Source organism: Podarcis bocagei, assembly GCF_964188305.1.
Source record: "Podarcis bocagei genome assembly, chromosome: 10".
NCBI classification, from domain to species: Eukaryota; Metazoa; Chordata; class Lepidosauria; order Squamata; family Lacertidae; genus Podarcis; species Podarcis bocagei.
Window position 1 is genome coordinate 69903900 of NC_138135.1, and position 16500 is coordinate 69920399.

The window sequence follows — 16500 nt, forward strand, 5'->3', positions numbered from 1 at the left end:
TGGAGCTGGATTGGGTGGCTCCTGCAGACTAATCATACTGCTGCATTGTTCTAGGACCAATCAGACTGCTGCATTCTGAATCCTATTGTTCTAGGACCAGTCAGACTGCTGCACTTTGGATGCTATTCAACTCAGTACATAACAATTCCTTACTTAATTTTCTTCTCCATTCATCCTCCACCGGATCAATGGATACAACTGTAATGGGGGTCTTGGTTGTGTTGGATGTGTTGGCCCAGAATATGGTCTCAAGGTACATGAGGCCACTGTCTTGCTGAAGCTAGGCGGTTCTGGTTAGTGCACAGATGTATAGATGTCTTTCCTGGGAACCACACATACTGTATGTTGCCTTGGGTTCGATGATGGAAGAAAGATCAGATATAAATGGCAGAAAATAGATAAGCGAATAAATGGTGCTAATTGACTCCTTACAGTGGGGAAGAAAACAACATAATCTGTGACAGCTCTTTATCTGCAAAGCTCTTCTCTGGATTGGATGTTTTTATGGAGAGCAAATGTCTCCAGAAGCAATGTGTCCATGTAGTTTTTGTCTACATGTATTACTCTTTTAGCATTTCAACCAATAAAAAAGTAGATACTTACAAGGGTTTCCCCCCCCACTTGTGAAGAAATAGTCCATCAGCGATCGTTATAGCAGGATCATTGACTTAGAAAGGCCGTAAGAAATTAATCTAAAGTAGATCCCATGAAACAATTTAGATTCTCAGTGTTTCTGTTAGTTCTTTAATCCTTTGTTTATGAGTTACTATTGCCGAAGATCACAGGGTATATCATTGCTCATTTTTAATTTCCTAGATAGTGGTTTTTGTTATCTAGCGCTGAGAGACCATTATTTTAATCTCCGGAAGGCCCTCTGCCTCTATTCCAAAAATTCTAGTTCCTTTTTTTTTTTTAAGCACAGTCTTTCAAAAGGATTAAAGCATGTCATTCCTACGAAGGTAAAAATAGTAATGTTTATTTTATTCAACCGGCACCACAGGATTAGCAAACAATTTATTGCTGTTATTATACTTAACATCTCTAAAATAATAAAGTAATAAATATGAAAAACATGTCATGGATACCCACAGAGAGCTTTTCGTCTGTACATGTGGAAAACAGAGGGGATTGCATTTCAGAGCCATGGATTATTGTGATGATGTACAATAAAGGATAACACAAATCTGCATAATAGAATTTGATGGAACACTGACTTTTCAAAGAAACCTTTTAGCACATTGCTTTTCAACCAGCTTTCAAGGAGAAGGGGGGAAAGGCCATTCTTCCCTGTGGTGTGATACAAACCTAGCCCTGTATTTCTAGAAAGAATTATTTTGTTGGATTTTAGGTTTTGAGCACATTTTGATTGGGTCGCGGTTTTTTTCTTAGCAAACTGTATCTGATGGAAAGAATGGAAAGGGAAATAAAAAGTTACGACTGAAGATTATTATTTTTTTAAAAAAGTTTCTATCATGACAAATAACATAGTAGAATGGCACTCTAATTTATGTGGACATCCCATTTTTACTGGCCCTTCCACTGTACTTTTTGCAGCAGCCTGAAGCAAACTGGTAAAGCTTTACCTGACACAGATGAAAGAAGTGGAAAAAGTTTGTCCTAGTTTATATTTGTGTGGGATACTGTTGAAGGCAAAAGAGCAGTGCCATCAAATGAATGAATGCATGACAAGTTTTGTCTGCCTAGAGCAGGGGTCTGCAACCCGCGGCTCCGGAGCCGCATGTGGCTCTTTTACACCTTTGCCGCGGCTCCGGGGCGGATACTAGTGAGGGGAGGAGGCGCATTGTGCGCCCGACACTCCCCACTTTGGCGGGCGCTGTACTGGCTGTGACGTCGCATAGGGGAGGTGCGTGCGTTACTCATGCACCGTCCCGACGTCACCTTCCCGCCCGCCCGCTACATTGTAAGGGGCATGTACGCTGGTCACTGCATTGAAAGGGAGTGAAGAACACACACACACAAAAAGGTAACTTGTTAATTTAACGTTTAAAGAACGTTAAAGAAATAATTAAAAAGTGACAAAAAAGTTATTTTTATAATGACGAGTTTTGCGGCTCCCAGTTTTTTTTTCTTTGGAAACGGGTCCAAGTGGCTCTTTTTGTCTTAAAGGTTGCAGACCCCTGGCCTAGAGGCTGCAATCCTATTTCTGTTATGTACTGAAGTTCTCACCCTAGGCCAGCAGGGGGATACTGTAGATAGTTTTCACTCAGGTCCACATATGCAAATAAGGAATGGAAAGTGACATTCAGTGATAGTTACAGAAAATGGTTACTGTTGCCTTGTAGTTGAGCTCTATATAAGCAGGTTGGCTGACTCCTTCAGCTCAGTTCTGTTCTGGCCTGTGAATAAACAAGAGCTGTTTGAAGAATTGCTGTGTCGTCTGATACGTTCACCCACAACTTAACAATATCCACTTACCTGGGAGTAAGAATGCACAGGGTTGGACTAACAGTGTCCTTTTCTCAGGTGATCTGTCCCTGGGAATTAAAGCATGCAATGAAGGAGATTTTTATGGGATACAGCAAGTCACAGGAACAAGCAGGATGAGTAAAGAAGGCCTTGCTAGGTTCAGTAGTTAAGGCCGTAACAAGACATTTCTCCACCTCCCTTGGTTTTGGTGACACACTTTAAGGCTCAGTGCCACCTATGTAAGATGGGTGCAAGAATACCTCTTTAAAATATACCCCATCAATAATGGGCTGGTTAAACCAACTATGGGACATGGCATCAGTGGTTAAACCAATGATAATATGGATGCAAGAGCGAAGAGAGAATATCTTTATAGGAAATTGCCTTTATTATTGACACAGTAAATGTTCATGGAAGCCGTATGCTACCATTCAACCACTTTTTTAAAAAAATAAATAAATTGTTATTTGATTTTCAAAAATATAAACATACACCAAAAACCAATTCAGAATCCAAATATCGAGATTACTCTGAATCTCCTGGCTTCCATCCATCCCTTCCATGGCTCTTATTGATAATATTTTCAACTACATATCAATACTTCTCCAATTTTTTGTCTTTCTAAATTATCCATACATTCCGTTACATTACAAGTGTGGTTAAAATCCTGCCAATGTTTTAACTTGCTTACAATGATCTCGTATATAAATTATAAACTTTCCCCATTCTTTTTTTAAAGTTCTTGGCTTCTTGATTTCTGAGCTTCCCAGTTAATTTTGCCATTTCGGCATAGTCCATCAACTTGGTTTGCCATTCTTCTCTGGTCGGGGTTGTCTCTTACTTCCATCTCTGGTCTAAAAGTATCTGTGCGGCTGTTGTCACATACATGAACAGTCTTTTCTGGTCCTTTGGAATCTCAGTACCTATAATCCCTAATAAGAAAGCTGGTTTTTTAAACAAATGTTATTTTAAATATTTGTTTCATTTCATTATATAGCATTCCCCAGAAATTTTTAATTACCATATTTTTCGCTCTATAACACGCACCTGACCATAACACGCACATAGTTTTTAGAGGAGGAAAACAAAACAAAAAAAATTCTGAATGAAACAGTGGATGTATCATTTTTGTGCTTCATGCTGTGGCCACAGACATGTGATCTGATGGTTAATTTGGGGTGACCCAATGCAAAGATCCTGAGGATCCATGTGAATCCATGCTTTGTAACCATGTTTTTGCACCATTGCAGCCCCAGGCAACAGTGGGTGCGTGATTTTTTTGGTGCAGGCTGTAGTCATGGACATGCTATGTGATCTGATGGTGAATTTGGGGTGACCCAATGCAAAAATCCTGAGGATCCATGTGGATCCGTGCTTTGTAACCATGTTTTTGCACCATTGCAGCCCCAGGCAACAGTGGGTGCGTGATTTTTTTGGTGCAGGCTGTAGCCATCGACATGTAATGTGATGTGATGGTAAATTTCAAACCTGTTTTCCATAGCCTTTCCCACTATTCAACCACTTTCCCTCCTTGAGCTTGTTTGCAGACATCAACGTTATAAGAATTATCCATTCCATAGCATTGCTGTGAGGTAAACACATTTTTGTCTGCCCTGCAGTGTGAAACCAAACCAATCGGTAGCCCCTCTTGCTTCTTTCGATTTTACAACTATAATAATTATGATTTTATTATTTATACCCCACCCCCTCTGACTGGGTTTCCCCAGCCACTCTGGGCGGCTCCTAGCAGAATAGTAAAATCAAGCATTCAGCTGTGTAAGATCCCATTGAAGGAGTGCTGAGAGGGAGCTAGATAGCTTCTGCTCTACTTGCTTAAGTTGCCATTTTCACTCTGAGGCACAATCTTCTGCTTGCTCCAGAATCGCAACAGCAGGAGATGGAACTGGGCTGCCTGTCTCACGAGAGTCTCCAGAGAAATACCACTTCTGCTTGGAAATACCAGAGAACGAGCATATGTCAGAATGACCTTTTATGTTCTTATGTGTCAAACAGAAAACTCCCGCCTGCACTGCAAATAGGCTTAGCCGAAAAGAACATGGTATTCCTCAGTGACCTCCACAGTCTGAAAAACAGTTATTTGTAAAGTTATCGTTTCAATAACGCCGAGAACCCATGAAATGTGCAGCAAGGCGGTCTGTACGAGAAGCGCAAACGCAACAAGATAATTGAATACAAAAAGAAGCACCTAATTCAAAAGCCTGTCATTTAATAATCACTTAACAGCATAATCCTATTATGAATGTTCCAAAGAAAGTCCCATGAGACGCTGTTCAGGCTGCTAGAACAGTATCTGGAGCCAGAAAGTGGCTGAATGAGAGTCTGGAAACTGAAGATGAATCCACTCAAAATGGAGGCCTTGTTGATGGTAGGCAGTTCTCAAGTCCAAGAGTTGGGTTGACAGCCTGTTCTGGAGGTGTTGGGCTGCCCCTAAAGGAGAAGGCTCACGGCTTAGGGTGTCATGGGACGCGGGTGGCGCTGTGGTCTAAACCACTAAGCCCCTTGGGCTTGCCAATTGAAAGGTTGGCGGTTTGAATCCCCGTGATGGGGTGAGCTCCTGTTGCACTCCTGCCAACCTAGCAGTTTGAAAGCACGCAAGTGCAAGTAGATAGATAGGTACCGCTGCAGTGGGAAGGTAAATGACATTTCTGTGTGGTCTGGTTTCCATCACGGTGTCCCGTTGCACCAGAAGCGGTTTAGTCATGCTGGCCACATGACCCGGAAAGGACAGCCTGGCTATGGTTGCAAACACTCTGGCAATCTCATGTTTAAGTCCGTTGCAGTGCATTCAGCATGGGCCTGCCCTTGAAGGCAGGTCTGAAAGCTGCAGCTGGTACAAAGTGCAGCTGCCAAGGTGTTGACTGGCACTACAAAATGGGGTCATATTTCACAAGTCTTACAAGAGCTGCTCTAGATGCCTGTTGGCTACCAAGCCCAGTTTAAGGTGCTGACTTAGTCATATTGTTGTTGTTGTTTAGTCGTTTAGTCGTGCCCGACTCTTCGTGACCCCATGGACCAGAGCACACCAGGCACTCCTGTCTTCCACTGCCCCCCGCAGTTTGGTCAAACTCATGCTGGTAGCTTCGAGAACACTGTCCAACCATCTCATCCTCTGCTGTCCTCTTCTCCTTGTGCCCTCAGTCTTTCCCAACATCAGGGTCTTTTCCAGGGAGTCTTCTCTTCTCATGAGGTGGCCAAAGTATTGGAGCCTCAGCTTCACGATCTGTCCTTCCAGTGAGCACTCAGGGCTGATTTCCTTCAGAATGTAGCTTTGATCTTCTTGCAGTCCATGGGACTCTCAAGAGTCTCCTCCAGCACCATAATTCAAAAGCACACAGTATATATCCTAAATTATTTGTGACCCAAACATGTGAAAGAGCACCTCTCCCCATAGCTACCAACCTGTGCCTTAAGATCTGGGGGTGGAAGCCATGCTTGTCGTTCAACTGACAACTGCAGTTCACTGTGCAATAATGTGAAGCAGGGTCTTTTCTGTTGTGGCACCCTGGATCTCTTTACCATTAGAGCTATGCTTCTCCCTTACCTTAACAGCTTTTTGACATTGAGACATTTTTCTTTCTGATTTATTTTTTTTGGGGGGGTGGCATTTAAAGAACTGATGTCTCTTTCTGCTGAGGTGCTGTTTTGCATTATAAATTATAAATTGCTTTTATAGTTTCAATACGTTGGCAAAAGTGTTTGTTTGTTTGTAATGCTTTTATTTACTGTGAATAGCTATGTTTGATCTTTTGTATGCTGGTGTGCGTCACTCTGGAAACCTTTGGGTTGCGGGCGGTGTGTAAGTATGCATGTCTGTCCTGCATAAATAAATAACTTTCAGCGCCTTCTGTGAAATGAAGCATACTGTGATCTTCAAATTAAAATCTCATTAAGTAAAATCAACCAACGGATCATTTTAGCAGCAAGCAGCAAGTCTCACATTCTTTCTGTCAAATAGATGTCCCGTGAGTGGCATATGGGTAAATGAAATCATTTGAGCTGGGTTTGCAGATGAAAGAGAACACGGGATAGAGCAAATTGAATCTCTCAGCTCCTCCAGACTGGAGTGGACACATACTGAATAGTTCCTTATCATTTACACATAAGCCTTCTCAGGGCAGACATTACCCTTTACTAGTATGTCACTGTGCTTCCTTTCCACATTAATAGTGGATTGTGCCTGAATTGAGAAATGTTCCATTTCCAATGTTCCAGTCTTCACACTCTTAATGTACCCTCATGTTTCCCCACTCTGTAAATGTTGGGAGTTATGGGTATGGGCACAGTGACAGTCCTCTCCCCCCCCTATTTAATGCCTAGTATATCGTCTACTGATTATATAGGAGCATAGGAGATTAGAAGAGGAACTACATGTCTTCCTGAGCTATGGCAAACCTGGTTATCGTGCCTGCAGTTGGACAACTGTCTTTCTCAGCCATCTCTCTCCTCTGAACTGAGCTTGCAAGCAGATACCTTGCACAGACAGAGGTGTCTCCCAAACCACACACCCAACCCCTTCCTATGAAACGTGGGATGGTGTTTGTGCACGTGCCACACTATAAAATATCGAGGATCGTGGTCTAAACCCCCCTTTAAATCCATATCAACGAGAAGAAAAGAACTCACTCTGAAACTCACCTACAGGTGGTACCTAACACCAAGAAAACTAGCGCTAATACGCCCAGGAACCTCACCAAAATGCTGGAGAGGGTGTACCTCCACAGGCACATACCTCCACATGTGGTGGGAGTGCCCCAAAATCCAACTATTCTGGACAACAGCCACACGAGAAATATGTAAAATAACTAAGCAATTATTAGACATCACCCCAGAATTGGCCCTACTAAACATCCTCCAAGGCAACAATGCCCATTTACACCACAAAGAATTCATAACCCACCTACTTTCAGCAGCCAGAAACGCCATAACCAGACACTGGAGAGACTGTCAGGAGTAAGCATGGACCAATGGTACCAAATAGTATGGGAAACAGCCCTACTAGAAAAATTAACCAATAAACTGAAACTGACACGGGGACAAACAGAAGAAGGCGCCTTTACCCCGGTATGGCTCCCCTTTATCACATACACAGCCCAACAAGACAACGACAATAATCCACCAACAGCATACAAATCAATATGGCTGATCCAAAACACCCACCCCACTCACGCACGAAAACAAAGACCACCACAGCCAACCACAAATGAACAGCCACACCCTAGGCCAACCCCAACCTCTCTCACCACCAAAGGAACACAAGTGAACAGCACAAGCAACGCTGACACCAAACCCTACATACATTAAGCATAATAGGAACATCGCCCCCGACCCCACCCCCACCCATCTTCCCTCCCTCCATCCCCCTTTTTTTTCCTTTTCCCCCTAATGTCTCAACAAATGAAATGGATTTGTAAAAATGTTACTTGGAAAAAATACGAGAGACATTACACTTACTTCTGTAAAACAAGAAAATCTTTAATAAATAATAATAAAACAAGAAAGAAAAGGGAAGTTTCCCACTATGAATGGCAACTCCCAACTTTCAAGCATAGCCTTTTGCATTACATTAAATTGCTACGGGTGATATAAACAGCTTGTCTGGCCACCACTGCAATGAAATAAATAAATGTCTTCTTGCTGCCATAATAATAATAATAAAAAAATCGAGGATCCATGCCAGATGTTTCGCAAAGTCAGATTTTGGGTGTTACAAGAAAAAGCGGGGTTTTGAGTATACATTATTCCAGAATGCTAGCTGAAGAGCCCCAGGTTCTTCAGCAATGTGTGCACTAAATGCTTTTGTGGAACAGCTCCAGTAGAAAATTCTGTCCAAATTAACCAAAAATCCAGTAGTGGGTTTGCATTGCTACAGAAAAATAATTGCACCAAGCCCTGTACAGCACATTTTGCTTTGCTAGAGCACAATATACTCTTTTGTAAGGATGTATCAAATAATCTACTGACATGCAATGTATTTAAAATCTACTCCACGTTGGTTTAAGGAGTGGCTTTTATGTGGTAGAAGACCAGCTCTTTCATTTCGGTTGACTTTTTTACCCTTTTAAGCCTTGTGTGCTGCACAGTTTGTGGAAGATGATATTAGAAAAGAAAGCTAATCAGTAGGGCAGGCTACATCTGTGAGCATCACATGATGGTGACTGCTACAGTTGGCTTCTTCTGGAACAAGATGTTATTAAAAATCATTACTCCCAAGACCAGACTTGTTCATCATGCAGCTGCACTGGGGAAAAGATTATGCACGGAAGGATCTAATAAGATGTGCTCGATTAGATTACAAACGGAAAAACCCTTAAAAAGTTATTTTCACACACATTAAAAAAAAGTGATAATTGGAAAATCAGATGAGTTTCTTTTCAATATATTTCAAACATCTGGGTCTTGTCTGGGGCAATCCTATACGTGTTTCCTGCTACAATGGGGCAGGTGTAATGTAAGATAACGGAGGGGCATGACTCACCTGCCTCTTTTGTCACAGAAAACAGGCCATTCCATCCCCTTTGAGGTGCCTCTATCACAGGTAAATCCTGGAGACTAGAATTTATCCGTAATAACCTTCAGCAAATTTTCACAAAATATTCAGGCTGAGAAAAGTTTGCCTTCTTTCCGGCGGTGATTCACTATTGCATTCTTGGAAAAACTATTAATTGAAGCGATAATTGAAAAGACCTTTGCAGGAGAAAGCTGGTGGCGGTGTGACGAGTCAGGCTGCCCCAGGATCAGTTACTCATCCAGCTGGCTGGGCAATTAATATCTCTGAATTATGGAGAACACCTAAGGAAGCTTCTGTAGAAACATTGAGAGTAAAGGAAACCTCTTTCCCCCCATTACTGTCTGTGAAGATTAAATAAATCCAGATGAGTTCCCTACTGCATCCAGGGTATGACTTAAAGGAGAATAGTGAAAGGAACTCTTTTTCATGTTCCAAAACAAATAGTCATCTCTGTAGCCTGGAGCAGGAATGAGGAATGCTTTCTTCTCCAGCTTTGAGGGACAAGGCAAGAGGGAGAATGTGCCATATGACACTGCCATTCATTGCACTTGTGATATTTCTTTTGTCCTCTGTTGAAGCAGAAGCAGATCTGTTAACCGAAAGGATTACTTCCATTAACTTTGGGCACAGATATGAATTTATTTAATATTTAAAGATTGCTACTCTTGCTCGCTCGCTTGCTCTCTTTTGCTTTTCGCTTTTTCACTACAGCCTCAAGGTCTCAAGACTAAGAACAATAAATAAAAAAATAAAAAAAACAAGAGTATCAAAAACTGGAAAACAACAGATAAAACACAAAGTAAAAGGGAGGTATCCACCTAAATGGTTCCGCTAGGGATCAGCCAACTTTTTCAGCAGGGGGCCAGTCCACTGTCCCTCAGACCTTGTGGGGGGCCGGACTATATTTACGGGGGGGGGGGGAATTAACGAATTTCTATGCCCCACAAATAACCCAGAGTTGCATTTTAAATAAAAGCTGTATTGGAAGAATATGAAAGGAGCAACGCTGGAAAAGTGATAAAGCAAAATGTGGCACATTGCCTTAAGAGAAAAACTTACTCAGGTGCTTTGCTTATTAGAAGAGCAAAAACACTCTGACATCTTTACGGCGGACTGGTATGACTTTAGTGCACATATAAATAAGAAAGAATACAACAGAGGAGCGTCTTCACATTCTGCAGAAGAAGTACCATTTGGGATGCCAGTTCTTGGCTTCGCTGGATAAAACTACTTTTCCAGACCAAAGAGAAAATAGGATAATACTGTAGAACTGTGAATGTACTTTAATAATAATAATAATAATAATAATAATAATAATAATAATAATAATAATATCTTTATTGTCATTGCCCCCTTCGGGGACAACGAAATTACTTGACTGCTCTATAAAAACACTAATTAAACAATACAATATAATACAGCAAGGGAGATTTGATGACTTTCAAAGTCCGGGCTTCCCATTCAGGGCCGAGATCGCTCTGGAGAAGAAGCTGCTCTTAAGACGGCTCGTTCTTGTCTTCATCGTCCTGTATCTCCGTCCCGACGGCAAGAGCTCGAAGAGACAGTGACCAGGATGCGATGGATCTTTTACTATGTCCAGTGCCTTCCTATGGCACCTTGTGGCATAAATCTGCTCTAAGGTGGAGAGTGGGCAGCCAACAATGCTCTTCTTCTGCTCTTCTTCTGGTATTTATGCGTAATTTTAGTATACAGTCATATCTCGGGTTACATACACTTCAGGTTGCGTTTTTTCGGGTTACGGACCTGCCGAAACCCGGAAGTACCAGAATGGGTTACTTTCAAGTTTAGGCTGTCGCGCATGCGCAGAAGCGCCAAATCACAACGCGCGTGTACGCAGATGCACCGCTGCGGGTTGCAAACATGCATCCCACACGGATCAGGTTCGCAACCTGAGTGTCCACTGTACGTTAACTTTGTATTAAGTTTTTTTTAAAAAATAAAATAAAATAAAGCATGTACTAACAGTCAAAGGGGGGGGGGAAAGCACCTGAAAAATGCTAGAACTTTAAGTAAAGGTAAAGGGACCCCTGACTGTTAGGTCCAGTCGTGGCCGACTCTGGGGTTGCGGCGCTCATCTTGCTTTACTGGCTGAGGGAGCCGGCGTACAGCTTCCGGGTAATGTGGCCAGCATGACTAAGCCGCTTCTGGTGAACCAGAGCAGCGCACGGAAACGCCGTTTACCTTCCCACCGGAGCGATACCTATTTATCTACTTGCACTTTGAAGTGCTTTCGAACTGCTAGGTGGGCAGGAGCAGGGACCGAGCAACGGGAGCTCACCCCGTTGTAGGGATTCGAACCACTGATCTTCTGATCGGCAAGACCTAGGCTCTGTGGTTTAGACCACAGCGCCACCCGCATGTATTAAAAAGGGGGAAAGCATCTGAAAAATGCTAGAACGGATGTGCTAATGCTTCCAAGTTTGTCAACATAGGAGAATGCCCTCCCTTCAGATGTCAAGGACATTAAGAACTACATAGCTTTTAGAAGACACCTATAACGGGAAGTTATTAATGTTTGATGCTTTATTATGTTTTATATATTCTGTAAGCCCCCCAGAATGGTTGGGGAAACCCAGCCAGATGGGCTGGGTATAAATAATAATAATAATAATAATAATAATAATAATAATAATAATAATAAGATTATAACACACCAAGTAGCCTTGCCACTAAGATTGTGTGACCACCTGTAGTGACCTTGAAGTGTTCCTGCCGGTCAGAATCTTCCATGTATTTTGGAAAGTTGTTTTGTTTGTTCATTATGCATCTGGAAACTGCCAAGAAAATTGTTCCCTAGCTTGGGTCTCTTCTTTTGGAAAGAAGCTACTGCCCAGTAATTGGGATGATCTCATTGAGTTGAAGCACCTGTGTTCTCCGGGCTTCAAGGCCAGGGAGGAAGCCTACTAATTGTGCCAGAAAGTGCCAGAAAGTGCTATTTACAATAAAGCTAGCTTTCGCCTTTGTCTCTAACCTATTTCTATGCAACCCCTGGGAGATTATATTTTTTTGTGTCACAGATTGATTCTTACGCCCAACCGTCATTGACAACTGTATTTTAGATCTGTAGTTTTTGTGGGCCTTTCCGTCGCCTTACATGCGGCTATCTTTATTCGATTTTACTCCTTTCTTTAAAAATAAATCTATCTCATTTAAAACCGGCTTCCATTTTGGGTCAAGCCTTGGTACGGGGCCCACTTCTTCTAACTTCTTTATGATTTGTTACTGCGTAAGTTATTTACCTGAGTTTCAGGGAGACGCTAGCTCTTTTCTGGAATCTTAGGGGTATCTGGTAAGGCCTGGAAGTCTACTGTGTCAGGAGTTCAGCCTACACTCGAGTAGGACCCTGGCAGAGACACACGCCCGACTGGCATGTTCCCTCCCTCCGGGTCAATCATTCAGGAGCTTCATAAGCTTTCTTCAGCCCGAACATCACAGCGACCGATGCCAACCGACACCGGCACACTTAGGGGTCCACAGACTTTGTGCATAATGCGTGTGACAGACCTCAGCGACTCAACATATTGGCTAATCTACTTTATTTACATATAAACACACACGGAGCACTGCAACATGGCTCCCTCTCTCTCTAGCATCAGACAGCAAAGAGAAAAAGGACAATAGTCCCACTTCAGGAAACACAGTAACACACAAACATCCTGTCTCCATCACTTCCCACTCTGTGAAGTCAAAACATACACCATCATGTGATAGACAACAATCCCATGACTGCAATCGTGGAGCAGGAATCCTAACATCCTGGCCTAGGCTGCTTGGATTTGAGGAGTAAGGGCAGTGTACTACCTTGCAATGTTGGTGCTAGACCCTGGACATTATATGGCAGCCAAATCACCAAGGTCTGAGTTTTAGGGGTTTGGGGACAGAGGGGCCTTTTGCAGCCCTCCCTGGAGATGTTGGGGGCTGAAACTGGAACCTTCTGTGTGCAAAACAGATGCTTTACCACTGAGCTATGGTATAAGTGTATCCCCATTCCAATTAATCTTTGATTAACATCTTTCCCCTGCAATCCCATACCGCTGTGCTGCGACTCTAAGCTCAGCAATCAAACATTTTGTTTTTGGAAGCTTCATAATTGTTTCCCTAGTCTTCCATATCTCTCCGTTCCTGTCCACTTTTGCCCCCGACTGCATTGCGGCATCTACCGGAGAAGAAACCATGCTCTGACAGATGTTAAAACCGTTCGTTATTCCTGCTTTTAAAAACAACCTATTGTCTTTGTCGAAAGACAGATCTGCAAGGTAGTGGATGAGTTCATGAATCATACGCTGACAGTTAAGCAGGTAAGAAGCAAAGATAATGGCAAAAAAAGAGTCATGTGTCAGTCAACTCCCCTACAGATCATTTTTCAAACGCTGCTGCTGGCAGGGTTTGAGGGGTAGATGTCAGGATGGCTGCTTCAAACTTTAAAATGTTCCTCCAAGTCCCAATGGGGAAACCTTGCTTCAGTGCCTGCAAGAGCTGCCAAACCAATCCAGTTTGCAGAAAGTTATAATGAAAGCCACAAATCTTGTCGGGAAGATCTGGGACCCAACAGCCGACACTACATGCCTGCAAATCTTCCCGGTAAACAAGCCAACAGTTTTCAGACATGGTCTATGAAGACACTTACAAAAGGACAGCGAAACAGAAATGGAGAGGGAAGTGTTATCTGTACTGCTTTATTTAACATTTACAGCTTGCTGACAGCTAGAAGGTTAGGAACAAAGGCAGCCATGTTGGTTTATAAGGAGAAGGAAAATATTGGGCGTTTTTGGTTACGGACCTTTGCCTTTTATTAAATCAGTAATAGTTCTCAAGATCACCTTCAAGGCTTGTTCTTAAATTCCAGCCTACATATCACATTGACTAGATACTTCCTGTTTCTAGATAGATAGCATACATCCCAATTTGTTTGTAGGGAGATTTGTTGTTGTTGTTGTTGTTTAGTCGTGTCCGACTCTTCGTGACCCCATGGCCCAGAGCACGCCAGGCATTCCTGTCTTCCACTGCCTCCCTCAGTTTGGTGAAACTCATGCTGGTAGCTTCGAGAACACTGTCCAACCATCTCGTCCTCTGCCGTCCCCTTCTCCTTGTGCCCTCCATCTTTCCCAACATCAGGGTCTTTTCCAGGGAGTCTTCTCTTCTCATGAGGTGGCCAAAGTACTGTAGTCTCAGCTTCACTATCTGTCCTTCCAGTGAGCACTCAGGGCTGATTTCCTTAAGAATGGATAAGTTTGATCTTCTTGCAGTCCATGGGACTCTCAAGAGTCTCCTCCAGCACCAGAATTCAAAAGCACCCATTCTTCGGCGATCAGCCTTCTTTATGGTCCAGCTCTCACTTCCATACATCACTACTGGGAAAACCATAGCTTTTACTATATAGACCTTTGTTGGCAAGGTGATGTCTCTGCTTTTTAAGATGCTTTCTAGGTTTGTCATTGCTTTTCTCCCAAGAAGCAGGTGTCTTTTAATTTCGTGACTGCTGTCACCATCTGCAGTGATCATGGAGCCCAAGAAAGTAAAATCTCTCACTGCCTCCATTTCTTCCCCTTCTATTTGCCAGGAGGTGATGGGACCAGTGGCCATGATCTTAGGTTTTTTGATGTTGAGCTTCAGACCATATTTTGCGCTCTGAAGCTCAACATCAAAAAAACTAAGATCATTTTGTATTCTCATTTTGTATTTTTATGCTGTGAACCAGCCTGTGATCTTTTGGATGAAGGTTGGGGTATATAAATGGAGCCCAAGAAAGTAAAATCTCTCACTGCCTCCATTTCTTCCCCTTCTATTTGCCAGGAAGTAGAGTTGGAAGGGTTCCCCTCCCCAGGATCATCTAGACCAGCCCCTGCAATGCAGCAATATACAGTAGCCCCATGTGGGGCTTGAACCTGCAACCTTGGCATTATCAGCACCACACTCTAGCCAATGGAGCTATCATTACATTCCTCCTTGGAAAATGACCAATGAGGCAAGGTCTAAAGGCAGTTCAAAGTTCAAACACAGGCCAGGGATGGGGAACTTGTGGCCCTCCAGATTTTCTGGACTCCAGCTCCCAGCAGTCCTAGCCAGTACAGTGAAGGATCATGGGAGTCGTTGTCCAGCAGCAGTTGGAGGCCCACAAGTAGACGGCTTAAGAAATCATGACATTGGTTGACAAGACATGGTTCCACTGCTCTGACTGGAACGGAAGGCTTGTAAATCTTCATAGACCCACACAGAACACAACCGCAGGCCATCTGTGCTGCTGGAAGTTTTGGTCTGCTAATATACAGTAGATTATTTCTGAATACAGTGGACACTCAGGTTGAGAACGTGTCTGTGCATGCGCGGGCTGCGATTCAGTGCTTGTGCACACGCACAAAGCACGATTTAGCACTTCTGCGCATGTGCGACCGCCGAAACCCGGAAGTAACCCCTTTCCGGTCCTTCCAGGTTTCAGCAAGTCCCTAACCTGAAAAAACGCAACCTGAAGCGTCTGTAACCCGAGGTATGACTGTATCCCTTTACTCCTCAGGAGTCCTTGTTCCTCAGGAGGGTAAATGGGCATCTGGTGGCTGACTGAGTTTGTATCTTTAGTCATTTGATCTTCCTAAGGCTTCGTGGCTGCTTGACATCGGCCTTCGATTCCAAGAAGGGGTTATCTATGTCTTGAGGGGGACACATTTATTTGTACTGGATGGAAACTTAACTGCAGGGGTAGCCAAATTGGTGCCTTTCTTATATTGTTGGGCTATGTAAAAATGTAAAAGACCCCTGGACGGTTAAGTCCAGTCAAAGGTGACGATGGGGTTGCAGCACTCATTTTGCTTTCAGGCCGAGGGGGCCGGCGTTTGTCCACAGACAGCTTTCCGGGTCATTTCACCAGCATGACTGAACCGCTTCTGGTGCAACAGAACACTATGACAGAAGCCAGAGTGCGTGGAAATGCTGCTTACCTTCCCGCCGCAGTGATACCTATTTATCTACTTGCACTGGTGTGCTTTCGAACTGCTAGGTTGGCAGGAGCTGGGACAGAGCAATGGGAGCTCACCCCATCGCAGGGATTTGAACCGCCGACCTGATTGCCAAGCCCAAGGGGGCTCAGTGGTTTAGACCACAGCGCCACCTGCGTCCCTACTATTGTTGGGTTACATCATCCCTGGCCCTTGGCCATGTTGTCTGGGGTTGATGAGAACTGGAATCCAACCATGTCTAGAGTGGATCACTTTGGCTACTCCTGGCAACCTAGCAGTTCAAATGCTTACCAGTGCGAGTAGATAAATAGGTACCACTGCAACGGGAAGGTAAATGACGTTTCCATGTGCTCTGGCACTTGTCACGGTGTTCTGTTGTGCCAGAAGTGGTTTAGTCATGCTGGGCACATGACCCAGGAAGCTGTCTGCGGTCAAACGCCAGCTCCCTCAACCTGAAAGCAGAGATGAGCACTGCACACAAAGGCAAATTCGACTGGACTTAACCGTCCAAGGGTCCTTTACCTTTATGTTGGATAAATGGAGTGACATCTTTTCACATGTCAAAAAAGAACA

The 16500-nt window shown here is 43.5% G+C and overlaps 1 long non-coding RNA gene across 1 annotated transcript in view; it reads right to left on the minus strand.

The window, feature by feature from the left end:
* Positions 1-564: 564 nt before the first annotated feature.
* Positions 565-16500, minus strand: part of LOC308596689 — a 38699-nt gene continuing 22763 nt past the window's right edge. The window contains exons 2-4 of the long non-coding RNA XR_014012656.1: positions 2437-2495; positions 2278-2357; positions 565-1399 (exon numbers count right to left, since the gene is read on the minus strand). This is a non-coding gene — a long non-coding RNA (uncharacterized lncRNA). The remainder of the gene's footprint in view (positions 1400-2277; positions 2358-2436; positions 2496-16500) is intronic.